We start from the raw sequence: 12,392 nt of genomic DNA, 5'->3' as shown, positions 1-12,392 counted from the left end.
GAGCCAGGGATTTGAGCAACAATAATGGCTGATGCAGGGTTAACTGTTGAGTAGTGACTCATGTATTGTTTACAGAACTAGGCCTACAGGCCAACAAGTAAAACATACAATTTAATAACCCCCCCCCCCCCCCCCCCCCGGAGAAAAGGAAAAAGTAAAAAATGTGTGCACACAGGAAAGAATTGTCTGAGGGTTGGTCGTTGGGGCCCTTATGAATTGTTGCAGGTGCACCTGGTTTAAGTCTGATAGTTCGAAGTGAATGTATGTGGGAGTGTTCTAATGTTTATCTCTCTTCCAAGGTCCTTTGGCTCGCCATCGGGATCTCGTCCAGTCCACAGGATTTGTAGTCCACTCCAAAAACCTGACCTATAGACAAGGTCACGTTCATCTATTACTCTCCATCCTTATACATCACTTTAGAGCTCTACAATCAAAATGCAATTAACATCTCATTTCAAAGATCCTACATGTAGTCAAATATTACTTTTAGTTGTTCAACAATCAAAAATATACTCAAGTTCGAATAAATGGAATAAACTCACAAGAACTCACATGTCATTTTTCATGTAGACAGTATTGCAATAATTCCAATTCAGGTAAGTGCTAAATATTTGTTAGCTATATTATGATGGCTTATCATAACTGAGGTAACAGAGTGAAATCATAATAACAGCAAGACATACATTCAATAACTTCAGAGGGTTTAAAGAAATGTGCTTAATTACCCCTCCAGCACTATAGGCCTACTAATGCTGTAGAGAAGCTGCACCAAATATTACTCTGAATTACTTCATGTAATTTAGACTTGTAAAATAACATTCATTGTTACCATGTCGTCATACAATGCATTAAAAGGTTTCATTTTCTCAGCTGGCAATAGCAAAACAAACATTTCTTTTTTTTCTTCTTCTTCTTAAACATGCACTGGCACGAAATTAAATGACACTTTTGAGTCACGCATTATAAACACTGCACCACAATTTCACCTCAGTTCACTCCCAGTCTCTTATGCCACTGTAGTTTCCTTAGCATATTTAGCACACGGAACAATAATACTGGGGTAGCTAAAGGGACACATTGCTCACCGTTGCTCCGGTTTCAAAGCTGAGCGTGTTGATTTTGGCGCTTTCCGCAGCTCACAAGATGCAGTAACAAGCTAACCTGTGAAGGACCGAGCTAACATTAGCACGGTTGAGCAGGGTAAGTATTAACGAGCGTTCCTTCTTTTCACAGGCCTTTCTTACCGACGTGATTCGCCTTGTCGCTCTGCTCCAGACTCACGGCTGATAAGGCGATTCGTTTTTTTTCCCCTTTTCTTATTTGTACACGGAAATTTTCTCCTCTCCAGCGCTCTCGCAGTAGATAGCTGTGTCTCGCTCTCGCGGTTGAAGTTAAAAAGACCGGAAGGAGAAGACCGTCAGGGCCTCATTGCTAGAGCTGACGGCTGAGCAGGGGTGAAGTGGCCCCTGATTGGCTGTTGCGGTTGTGACACCTCATGTGGGATTCAATGAACTGGGTGATGCCTTTAAGTGCAGTAGGAAAATAAAATTTTGCCAGCGCAGTAAAATAAATTAAATTAAATAAAGAAAAAAAACTCTCTTTCATCAGCTTGTGTTATTTAACACCTGGGCTACATCCTCCCCTCCTGAACTCATGCACGTCCCTGTGCATGGCGCAGTTAATGGGTAATTACTCAAACGAAAATACAGAGATATGATCTGACTCTGCAGAATCGGTGATGAAATCACTCCAAGGTGTTGACAGCCCTTGAAAAAAAGATTTTACTGCTGTGATCAGAGGATTGCCCAGCTCGGGGTACTCAAGTCGTCGTGTTGGCTGGTGGGTTCTCTTAGACCTCCTGACAGATTCATCAGAGTCCATTTTTGTTTCTGTATCCACTGGGTTCTTTTCACCCTTTTCTTCAACCTCTTTGGGTGCTTCCTTTCTTTCCTCTGGATCTGCACCTCCGGTGACATCCTTCATCTCATTTGAGTCTAATATATCTGGGGAAACTGGAAGCTGCTCATCCTGGATATTTGGACATTCATCCACAGGCAAGCTAGGTTGGATCGGAGCAGTGTCATTTCCTTGTTCAGCCAGTGTGCTTCCCTTGGTTGGTAAGTACTCAGTGTCGCTAGGATGGGAGATGAGCATCATGGGACTATCTGAATTACTGGTGGACATTTCGGGTGAGTTGTCAAGATCGGGTGAGTTGTCAAAATCGGGTGAGTTGTCAAGATCGGGTGAGTTGTCAAAATCGGGTGAGTTGTCAAAATGGTGAGTATCTTGGACATCGGTCATTGGTAACTCAGGCTGTACATGATCCTCAATGACCATGGGATCTGGGGAGCTAAAATAGACTGGAATGAGCAAATCGTCTCCATCATCTGAGGAACTCTCTCCCTCCAAGGCAGGATTGGCACGGGTTCCAGGTCTGCGTGATACAGGTTTCTGTACGAGGTCAGCGCTTTCCTCCACAGGTAGGTACCCACATGGAAGTAACAGGTCTCTGTGTAGGGTTCTGAGGGGACCATCCCTGTTTTCGGGTTTCACTGTATAAACTGGGAGGTTCCCTGCTCGTCTCACCACCACATGGACCGTGGGCTCCCACTTGTCTGAGATCTCATGCTTGCCCCGAAGGCGGACATTTCTGATCAACACTCGGTCGCCGTCTTCCAGGTCAGAGGCAGTTACATGTCTGTCATACCTTGTTTTGTTTCTCTGAGCCCTCTTAGCAGCCTTTTCCATTGCTATCTTATAGCTTTCTTTGAGACGTGACTTCAGATTTTGCACGTACTCAGAATGAGATGAGTGTTGGCTTTCTTGTACTGGCAACTTAAAGGCAAGGTCCACTGGCAGACGAGGCTGACGCCCAAACATCAGCTCGTATGGGGTGAATCCAGTCACCTCATTTCTGGTGCAATTATAGGCGTGGACCAGAGGTCTTACATGGTCACGCCACCCCAGCTTGTCTTGGTTGTTGAGGGTGCCTAGCATGTCGAGCAGGGTGCGATTAAATCGCTCCACTGGGTTGCCCCTAGGATGGTATGGGGTTGTTCTGACTTTATGGATACCGGCCACTCGACACAGTTCCCTGATGGTTCTGGACTCGAAATCAGGTCCCTGGTCACTATGTAGTTTTTCCGGGATACCATAGTGCACCATAAAGTTTTCCCAGAGGCAATTTGCGACAGTGCGGGCCTTTTGGTTAGGTGTGGGAATGGCAGCCGCAAACTTGGTAAAGTGGTCTGTGATCACAAGTATGTCCTTGGTTCCATGTTTATCAGCTTCCAGGGACAAGAAGTCAATACAGAGGAGTTCCAGAGGACGAGTAGTGTTTATATTGACTAGGGGGGCAGCTCTCTCAGACCTCGCTTTTCTCCGAATGCACCTGCCACAGGTCTTTACTTTCTTCTCCACGTCCATAACCATTCTTGGCCAGTAGAATCTGGTCCTCACCAGGTCCAGTGTGCGGTCAATCCCCATGTGGCCCATATGATCATGCAAGCTGGTGAGGACTGTAGCCCGGAGCTCAGCTGGAAGCACAAGCTGGTAAGTTGTTTGTGACTCCACTTGGCGTCGCCTGTACAGCACGCTGTTGATGAGTTCAAGGCGGCTTAGCTCCCGAAGGAGGAGTGGGAGATCGGGGAGTTGAGAACGTAAAGTGGGGGGCGGTGTGTCCCCACACTCGATCTGGAAGATGACATGCTTTATGCATTGGTCAGCTCGTTGTTTGTCTGCTAGTTCTGTCTCAGTTAGATGGGGAATGGCTGGCAGCCCTCCAGACTGCTCTTCCTGCTCATAGCTATCAGGCACAGCACTAGGGGACATGGCAAGTGTTTCTACTAAGGCAACAGGGTCCTCTTTCCCATCAGGACTTGCACTGTAGGTGAGCTGCCTTTGACAGATTGCCTTCACAACAGACTGATCCACTGCATCAATGTTCTTTGGGTCAGAGAGGTGGTCTTGTGTGAACTGCTGTATACGTTCTCTCTCTCTTTGTGATTTCAAATCATCTGCTAATGCCCCATGTGGTCTGCGGGAAAGCCCATCCGCATCCCCATTCTGTCTTCCTGGGCGATAGAGGAGTTTAAATGAGAACGTAGACAGAGCTGCTAGCCACCTATAGCTAGTCGCGTCAAGTTTTGCCGTCGTCAGTATGTAAGTCAGAGGATTGCTGTCAGTTGCAACAGTGAACTGATTGCCGTAAAGGAAGTCACTAAACTTTTCTGTCACCGACCATTTGAGCGCCAGAAATTCTAATTTGTGCGCAGGATAGCGGCTCTAGCTTCTTGACAGTCCTCTACTTGCATAGGCAATGACTCTTAGCTGGCCCTCTTGCTCTTGATATAATACTGCACCTAGCCCGGTGGTGCTGGCGTCGGTGTGCAGTATATAGGGTTTCTGGGGGTCAGCAAAGGCTAATACAGGAGCAGTAGTGAGACTCTGAATGACTGCTTCAAAGGCTTGCTGACAAGCTGGTGTCCAGCGACTCCCAAAGGGCTCCTTTGGGTCATGGTGTTGGTTTGGTTTCTTTCTTAGGTTTGCTGGTTTTACTTTGGATTTCTTGTGCGGAGGCGGGTAACCAGAGGTTAGGTTGTGGAGAGGCTTTACGATGTTAGAGAAACCTTTCACAAACCTCCTGTAGTATCCAGCAAACCCGAGGAAGGATCTTAACTCACGGAGAGTCTGGGGGGTAGGCCACGTCTTAAGAGCTGCGATCTTCTCAGGGTCAGTCCCAACACCCTGCCTGGAAACTACATGGCCAAGATAGCGAACGGATGTTTGAAAGAAGACGCATTTCTCCGGGGATAGTTTCAACCCAAACTCCTTGAGGCGGGTGAGTACCTTCATGAGCCTTTCTTCATGTTCCTCAAGGGTTCTGGAAAATACTATCACGTCATCAAGGAAGACCAACGCATCTTTTAGATGCATATCCCCCATACATCTTTCCATTAATCTTTGGAATGTGCTGGGAGCGTTGGTCACTCCTTGAGGCATTCGATTAAATTCCCAGAACCCGAGTGGGCAGACGAAAGCTGTCTTTGGTTTATCTGCTTCTTCAACTTCGATCTGATAATAACCAGATTTTAAGTCAAGAACAGAGAACCACTGTGATCCATTCAGGGCTGAGAATGTGTCCTCCAGCTTTGGTAGGTTGTATGCATCCTTTATGGTCTGGAGGTTTAGGCGCCGGTAATCGATGCACAACCGGACTTCGCCATTCTTTTTCCGTACCACCACTATTGGTGATGCAAACGGTGACTCCGACTCCTTGATGACTCCTGTGTCAAGGAGCTCTTGGATGTGCTTGCGGACAGCTTCAATGTCCTGTGGGTGTATAGGTCGGCCACGTAGCTTAAAAGGAGTTTCATCCGAGAGATTTATGTGGTGCCTGACCTTATCTGTTCGACCAAAATCAAGGTTGTGGTGTGCAAACACTTCCGGCATGTTGTTGAGCTGCCGAGTGATGCGTTCTTTCCATTCAAAAGGGAGTGGGGAGTCGCCAAAGTTGAAGCTCAAGGTGTGCTCTTGGGATGGCTGTGTTGCAGAGGGTTTCTGGATGGGTTCTGATTGGTTGGCTATACTGTGTTCTTTTAATAGGATGGCCTGATAAGCACTAATTTCTGCAATAGTGCATTTTGCAGGGATGACAATGTCGTGGTCAGATTCATTGCTTATGACAACTGGCAGCTTATGGGGTCGTAGCTGAGGGAAAACAACTAGACCAGCTTTTATTAGCAGACCACCTGGTAGGGGAGATGATGATGGATAGTCAATGACTACTGACTTTTCATTCCGTAGGCCACTGGCCAGGGCAACCCCCTCTACAACCACCGTTTCACCGGCAGGAATGACTTGGGGTCTCTTGCCCTGCATTTTCACAATCCCTTGATGGTTGTTAGCTGCCTGCTTCCGTCTCAGCTCAATGGCCTTAAAGACTACTTTGTAGCCATGTGGGAAGGGTTTGGGATCAGTTCTGTCAGTCTCTGAATGAATGTCAAACAATACCTCGAGGGTATTTGTTCCTATGAGAAGGAGGGACTGTGAAGTGTCAGGAACAACCAGGGCAAGTGTGTTTACATCTACAGGGACACCTGTGAAGTCCTTAGGAAAGGTAATGGTCATTTCTATGTAGCCTAAGTAAGGCACCAACTGTCCATTTGCACCTTCCACTTGCAGAAGATCATGTAGAGGCTTAATTGTGTGCTCTGACAGGTGCTGCTTGTAAAATGATTCAGGTACGGTTGTAACTTGTGAGCCTGAGTCAAGAAGACAGTTTACTTCCTCATCTCCCACAGTTACCTGAGCTGTAGTCTTTATGCCAACCAACCGGCTGGGAAGTCGGAAAGATTGGTTCTGCTTGCGTTGTGAGCTGGAGTCTGTCTTAACTTTATTTTTCCCTGTAGGTACATGGACCTTATTGACCTCAGCAGAGGTTTTGTGTTCCTTATTTACGTCTAGGGGACATACTTCATTTTCCTCAGCCCCTGTTTGTCCCACAACAGGAACTGTTAGCCGTTTAAAGGTAAGTTTGAGCCATTCTGTACTTCCCATCTGTACTGCTTTTCCTCCAACTGTTTTTTCTTTTCTGCCACCAGGACAGGGTTTGCAGGATCGGTGCAGCGTGCGGCAATATGTCCATCTTCGCCACAATTAAAACAGTACCAGGGTTTAGGTTTGTATGTCTGCTTCCTTTTAGGCTGTCCTTGAACGTGTGCATCTGCACTAGCAGGTTTTGCCACTTTGCTCTGAGGCTTTCCAGCTGATCCTTTAATGCAGACCCCTTGTGGTTTTTTCTGGGAACTAAGTTTGGTTAGTTGGCTCTGCAGACTAGCTACCTGCTTCCTCAGATCCTCAATAGCACTAATATTGCTCTCACTTTTCTCTTCTGGTTCACATGCATATGCACTATGGAACTGCAACTGAGCTCTTTGCTTCATGGTGCCAATATGTTTTTTCATACGACAGCTTTTTGTTTGCTGTCGATCTTCTTCAGAGCGAATCATTAACAAGAGGTCTGAGAACTGGGGGGGGTTGCTCTTCTTTTGTTCAAGCTGCAGAGCGCTGAGCAGGCTGTTATCCCAGCACCCCCTGCAGAACTGCTTAAGGAGGTGTTTGTCTACTTCTTCACCTTTGACTCCTCCCCTTTTTGCAGCTCTGTTCAGCGCTAGCTGGAGCCGATGCAGGTAAGTGGATGGTTTCTCACCTGGATTTTGGAGGATGTTCAGGAATTGGGCAAACAGTTCCTCTCCATCTTCCACAGTACCGAAGGCTGAGTCTAGAAGCCGCAGGTAAGCTTCAGGAGGCGATTCTGGACGTAAGCCCTTAACTACATCTGCTGCCGGGGAGAGCAAGCTCTCCAAGATTTTCCTTGATATTTGCAGTGGAGACAAGCTAGGGTCGGTCTGAAGTAATTCAATGTGTGTACGCCACGTATCATAATCAGTTTCATTATGAAGCCCGGAGGGTTTCCCAGAAAAGGAGCGGAGCCTCACACTGGACTGCAGTTGTGGGACAATGTCCTGCCTCCGTACAATGTGCTCCACTACAACCTTCTGAACATCAGGTGGGTTGATATCATTCAGTGAAAGGCATGGTGTTCTTCTGCCATTATGGTCAGCAGCATCGTTGCTTAAGGTGATGTCTGAGGGTGAGCTATGGGACTGTTGCTCCTTCGGAGCAGGTGGTGACGAGATGGTGGTCTCAACCTGAACAGATGAGGGCTCTTCTGTTACGGGTTGCAAGGTTTCAACGTCCTCTCCAATTTGAGACATCACCTCTTTCAGAACTTCACCATAGTCTTTACCACTCAGTTTAGCTAGTTTTTTGAGTTCAGCTAAATAGGTCTTAGTAACATCACACCCAACTTTGGTAGTGTAAACACTACTAAGTGTCTTAACTTCATAGGCAACGGTAGGCTCACCTGTTGCCGTGTACATGTACGGTAAGATAAGTTCTAAACCTTCCAAGGCTGAACTGCTAGAATATTCAACGATCAGGTTTTGGAAGAACTCCGACTGTGAATCATCAACAATAAAGAATCTCTCAATTTTTCCATATTTTTTAAGGAAGTCAATTACTTGTTCATCCTGTTCATCTACACAAGTCATCCCACTAACAATGACTGCATTTGGAATTTTGACACCAGACTTTTGAACGCAATCCATATTGTTTCAGAACTGATGCTCAAATCAGATGGCTCCTGGCTGGCTCGCCACAAATGTAGCCCAGTTCACAGGTGTGGATGGAAACCAGAAGGTTTAGATTCGGTTGGAGCCAGGGATTTGAGCAACAATAATGGCTGATGCAGGGTTAACTGTTGAGTAGTGACTCATGTATTGTTTACAGAACTAGGCCTACAGGCCAACAAGTAAAACATACAATTTAATAACCCCCCCCGGAGAAAAGGAAAAAATAAAAAATGTGTGCACACAGGAAAGAATTGTCTGAGGGTTGGTCGTTGGGGCCCTTATGAATTGTTGCAGGTGCACCTGGTTTAAGTCTGATAGTTCGAAGTGAATGTATGTGGGAGTGTTCTAATGTTTATCTCTCTTCCAAGGTCCTTTGGCTCGCCATCGGGATCTCGTCCAGTCCACAGGATTTGTAGTCCACTCCAAAAACCTGACCTATAGACAAGGTCACGTTCATCTATTACTCTCCATCCTTATACATCACTTTAGAGCTCTACAATCAAAATGCAATTAACATCTCATTTCAAAGATCCTACATGTAGTCAAATATTACTTTTAGTTGTTCAACAATCAAAAATATACTCAAGTTCGAATAAATGGAATAAACTCACAAGAACTCACATGTCATTTTTCATGTAGACAGTATTGCAATAATTCCAATTCAGGTAAGTGCTAAATATTTGTTAGCTATATTATGATGGCTTATCATAACTGAGGTAACAGAGTGAAATCATAATAACAGCAAGACATACATTCAATAACTTCAGAGGGTTTAAAGAAATGTGCTTAATTACCCCTCCAGCACTATAGGCCTACTAATGCTGTAGAGAAGCTGCACCAAATATTACTCTGAATTACTTCATGTAATTTAGACTTGTAAAATAACATTCATTGTTACCATGTCGTCATACAATGCATTAAAAGGTTTCATTTTCTCAGCTGGCAATAGCAAAACAAACATTTCTTTTTTTTCTTCTTCTTCTTAAACATGCACTGGCACGAAATTAAATGACACTTTTGAGTCACGCATTATAAACACTGCACCACAATTTCACCTCAGTTCACTCCCAGTCTCTTATGCCACTGTAGTTTCCTTAGCATATTTAGCACATGGAACAATAATACTGGGGTAGCTAAAGGGACACATTGCTCACCGTTGCTCCGGTTTCAAAGCTGAGCGTGTTGATTTTGGCGCTTTCCGCAGCTCACAAGATGCAGTAACAAGCTAACCTGTGAAGGACCGAGCTAACATTAGCACGGTTGAGCAGGGTAAGTATTAACGAGCGTTCCTTCTTTTCACAGGCCTTTCTTACCGACGTGATTCGCCTTGTCGCTCTGCTCCAGACTCACGGCTGATAAGGCGATTCGTTTTTTTTTCCCCTTTTCTTATTTGTACACGGAAATTTTCTCCTCTCCAGCGCTCTCGCAGTAGATAGCTGTGTCTCGCTCTCGCGGTTGAAGTTAAAAAGACCGGAAGGAGAAGACCGTCAGGGCCTCATTGCTAGAGCTGACGGCTGAGCAGGGGTGAAGTGGCCCCTGATTGGCTGTTGCGGTTGTGACACCTCATGTGGGATTCAATGAACTGGGTGATGCCTTTAAGTGCAGTAGGAAAATAAAATTTTGCCAGCGCAGTAAAATAAATTAAATTAAATAAAGAAAAAAAACTCTCTTTCATCAGCTTGTGTTATTTAACACCTGGGCTACACTAGCAAGATATTCTGCTCTTGCTGCAGGTCTGAGTTGATCCGCTGCCTATAGCGAGCCGTCTTTTCTTTACATGTTAATGGTGCATCTAGAAAATAGGTTAAACTAGTTAAACGTGATTAATAATTCCTAAATGGAATGTCATGCCATGCAGTTTTTACTTTTCTCTCATAAGATTGTACAATAATCAAAAATAAATGTTTATTCCTAAATAGGAATGGAAAATGACTAAAATCTGAAAAATATATATTAAAGTACACAAAGAGTTATGCTTAAACAATGCACTTTATATGAATTAATCATGTATAAAATATAAATTTACAGAAACTAAAATAAAGGAAAAGTATTTATCATGTACACTCAGCTCAGCAGTGGTCGCCCCACATGATACTCGGTCACCCCAGAAGATGTTTTCAAATTCATTCAAATATTACAGGCTAACAGTTAGCTACAGAAACCAAGCTAGGTACATTTTAAGACATGTCACTATCAAATGTATCATCAAAATATGAATTTGTAGATAATATTTATTATTCACAGTTTAAGGACGGTCGCCCTACATGATATCCAAAAGTGGCTAGTACATTACAGTAGTTAAAACAAAGATTTATTTGCCAGTATGAGAAGAACTTACTAACCTCCCAGATGTTTTGCTGGGTCCCTCAAATGTGTCTGGCTGATGCAAGATCCTGTCCTTGAAGTGTTTTTAAAATAAAAGTTCAAAATTGTGTTTTTCTTGACGGTCACCCCGGATGATATTTCAGAATATAAACATGTCCGGACAAAATTCATTTATATATTTTGATGGAAATGTATATCCAAATACTTTATAATTTTATCAATGAAAGCAAAACATGTTAGAAGTTATGTTAAATAGGGCAAGGGATATATGTAAATTGATTTAAATTGATTTTAAACCAGATGTCCAAATAGCAGTGAAGGCTGGACGGTCGCCCCACATGATGTTTTGACACTTCAGAAAGCAGAAAAATGACCAATAACTAAAAGGTTTGGAGAAGTTAAAGTGGGTCTATATATAGGGAAGGTAGGAGACACACAGAGTATCTTTTTATGTACTTTGAGGGTTTTTTTGCTGGAAAAACTCAGTTGGACAGAAAAAGTAGGCGTCATGTCATAGACCCTTTTAAGGAGAAATTCCATCTCTTCAGCCTTTAAGGGCCCAAGGACAGAGGGAACGCTGAGGCTGAGCAATGAAGTGAGAAAGATCATTTCTACATGCCTGAACAGGGACTTGAACCCTGGACCCTCAGATTAAAAGTCTGATGCTCTGCCATCTGAGCTACCCAGGCCCTTGTGGTATGATTTCGGTGAGTAAAATTTCCCACTCACCTTTACTTTTTGTACCTTTGTGTTTGTCTTTGTGGTCAAGGAGCTGGAGAAGAGGGGTCCTTTATCTTTTACAAAGTGACACTTAAAGTTCGAAAGATCCAGTTTATCAGAAAAACCAATGTCGCAAAAGTTGTGATGGGGCTTCAACTAAGGTGGTACTGAAGTTGAGCTAGACCCAAGAAAATGAGGAAGACACCAAGAGATGGGTTCTACTGACCGTTTGCTCCAATTTGCTGTCACTGAGAAATCACCAGAATACATGAAATGAGCAAGGCCTTTGTCCTGTTCAATCTTTCTGACTTCATGCAAAAGAAAAAACAAAGACATCATTTGAATATTGTTCCCACACTGCAAAATGATCATCACTGATGGTGAGTAGCTCTGGAGGTGAGGAGTCTCTGTGAAATAACAATCGTAATGCTATCACCACTGCGGTGGAAAGCCTCTGATAGAAGAGTGGCCAATCTTCTTTTTAGACCACGTTCCTTTCCATTGACATCAGTGCTTTCTGCCTTGGAACAGAATGGAAAGACATGTATGGATTCTTGCTCCAAAAATGAAGTACGGTCTATTTTGTTGCCAAGATTTCACACGACAAATTGTGGATACCCACCTGAAAATGGAGGTTCCAAGATAGAATGGCAAAAGGTTTTCAAACAGTTCTGGTGGTGGATCTCGTCCACAAACCAGGGTTGCCAAAGTTAGCAGGTACTAACCCCTATTCAGAGGGAGGAAACGTGGAGCTGTGGACCACTGATGCTACATGTTGGAAAGTGGTTTTCATCTGTCTGCTGGGTTTAAGACAGAGGCGGTCCTGGCTAGTTTTGTGCCCCCCCCCCCCACACACACACACACACACACACACACACACCCAACCAACCACAACTAACCAATCCCATAATAATGCACAAATTATTATTTTTTAACATCCTATTAACTAAGCATAACACACTACAAATTATTCAAGGAAACTATATCACGTAAAGCTTACAAAATGTCATGTCATTACGTCATGTCACGTATGGCATTAAAAATTCCAGTCAGGACGTACTGTTGTTTACCAACTTCCCAGACTAACAGGCCCATGTGAACTTGCACTTGTGTTGCAAACACAAACTAGCCTATTGGTGAAAGTAACTTCAT

General features: G+C 44.2%; 2 long non-coding RNA genes and 1 other non-coding gene across 4 annotated transcripts; all 3 read right to left on the bottom strand.

Moving 5' to 3' along the window:
- Window positions 1-39: 39 nt before the first annotated feature.
- Window positions 40-1,886, bottom strand: LOC121635353. Of its 2 annotated transcripts, XR_006009426.1 has the most exons (3): window positions 1,245-1,886; window positions 1,086-1,161; window positions 40-366 (listed from the first exon to the last, which is right to left on the bottom strand). It is a non-coding gene; the product is annotated as an uncharacterized LOC121635353 (long non-coding RNA). The 2 variants fall into 2 exon arrangements; XR_006009425.1 differs by having other exon boundaries at window positions 1,086-1,886.
- Window positions 1,887-8,296: 6,410 nt separating this feature from the next.
- On the bottom strand, window positions 8,297-9,878 carry LOC121635354. The gene is made up of 3 exons (XR_006009427.1): window positions 9,509-9,878; window positions 9,350-9,425; window positions 8,297-8,630 (listed from the first exon to the last, which is right to left on the bottom strand). It is a non-coding gene; the product is annotated as an uncharacterized LOC121635354 (long non-coding RNA).
- Window positions 9,879-11,136: 1,258 nt separating this feature from the next.
- Window positions 11,137-11,209, bottom strand: trnak-uuu. Its single transcript has one exon. It is a non-coding gene; the product is annotated as a tRNA-Lys (tRNA).
- Window positions 11,210-12,392: the final 1,183 nt, after the last annotated feature.

This window comes from Melanotaenia boesemani, chromosome 24 (assembly GCF_017639745.1).
Source record: "Melanotaenia boesemani isolate fMelBoe1 chromosome 24, fMelBoe1.pri, whole genome shotgun sequence".
In the NCBI taxonomy this organism is placed as follows: Eukaryota; Metazoa; Chordata; class Actinopteri; order Atheriniformes; family Melanotaeniidae; genus Melanotaenia; species Melanotaenia boesemani.
The sequence above is the reverse complement of the archived record's forward strand: the minus strand, read 5'-3'. Positions and strand labels throughout refer to the sequence as shown.